This window comes from Stegastes partitus, unplaced genomic scaffold, assembly GCF_000690725.1.
Source record: "Stegastes partitus isolate 25-593 unplaced genomic scaffold, Stegastes_partitus-1.0.2 Scaffold2535, whole genome shotgun sequence".
NCBI lineage: Eukaryota > Metazoa > Chordata > Actinopteri > Pomacentridae > Stegastes > Stegastes partitus.
In genome coordinates this window covers 40336-41547 of record NW_007580266.1, presented here as the reverse complement: position 1 = coordinate 41547, position 1212 = coordinate 40336, and the positions used below count along the sequence as shown (strand labels likewise).

At 37.0% G+C, this 1212-nt stretch overlaps 1 protein-coding gene across 1 annotated transcript in view; it reads right to left on the bottom strand.

Annotated features, from left to right (window-relative positions):
• The window catches only part of LOC103375290 (protocadherin alpha-8-like), a gene marked incomplete at its 3' end in the record, with an annotated part of 11982 nt that overhangs the window by 7017 nt on the left and 3753 nt on the right, over positions 1-1212 (bottom strand). The window lies entirely within an intron of this gene.

The following is a 1212-nucleotide window of genomic DNA, read 5'->3' as shown; positions in this document are numbered from 1 at the left end:
AATATGATATGAAATAGCTGCGTTTTCATTCACATCTTTATCCGTTGCACTTACATAAAATATCGACTTTCCAGCAATGTTGTTCTCTGGCAGATAAAACTGTAATGGATTTTGGGAAAATTCTGGACTGTTGTCATTTACGTCTGTTATCCCAATGCTTAACATTTTAACTGCAGATAAAGGAGGATCACCGCAGTCAGAGGCAACTATTGTTATTTCATAACTTGATACTTCTTCACGATCTAAATGTCCCTTTGTGACAAGTGAGTATATATTCTCCTTGTAGGAAGGTTTTAATTCAAATGGTACATCATTAGTTATGCGTGATATTATTTTCCCATTGACACCAGAGTCTTTATCTGTCACACTGATCAGTGAAATAACTGTTCCAGGCTTTGAATCTTCAGACACTGTATTTGACAATGAAGTGACTTCTATTTCTGGTGCATTATCATTTACATCTTTTATCTTTATGATTATTCTGCACCTTCCTATTAATGGAGGAGTTCCTTTGTCAGATGCTTCAACATCCAGTTTATGAATGTCTGATTCCTCAAAATCTAGCTGTCCTTTCAATTTAATTTCTCCACTTAAACTATCCAACTCAAAGATGTCATAAACTTTGTGTGATAATGCTTTGCTCAAGCTGTACTCTATTTCTCCATTAGTCCCGTCATCTGGATCTATTGCATTCACTTTTATAACACTCATGCCAATTGAGACATTTTCAAATATTTCTGTTTGATAAGTATCTTGGCTAAACGTCGGACGATTATCATTAACATCAAGAACAGTAATAGAAACATTTAGTGTTCCTGATCTCGGAGGTTTACCTCCATCAACAGCTGTCACAAATAGCAGATGTTTATTCTTTTGTTCTCTGTCTAATGACTTCTTCAGCACCAAAAATGGTATTTTGTCCTCATCGCTTTGACTGAAATCTATATCAAAGTGATCGTTTGACGTTATTGTATATGTGCGGATAGAGTTAATTCCAGCGTCAGGATCACGGGCCGCATGCAGTTGGAATCTTGTTCCCGGAGATGTGTGTTCAGCTATAAGAAATTGTTGTTCTTTTTTAGGAAAACTGGGGGAATGATCATTGACATCAGTAATTTCCACAACAACATGGTGCATTTCCAGCGGATTTTCAACCAGAATCTTTAGCTCCATCAGGCATGAACCACTACCGTGGCACAGCTCCTCTCTGTC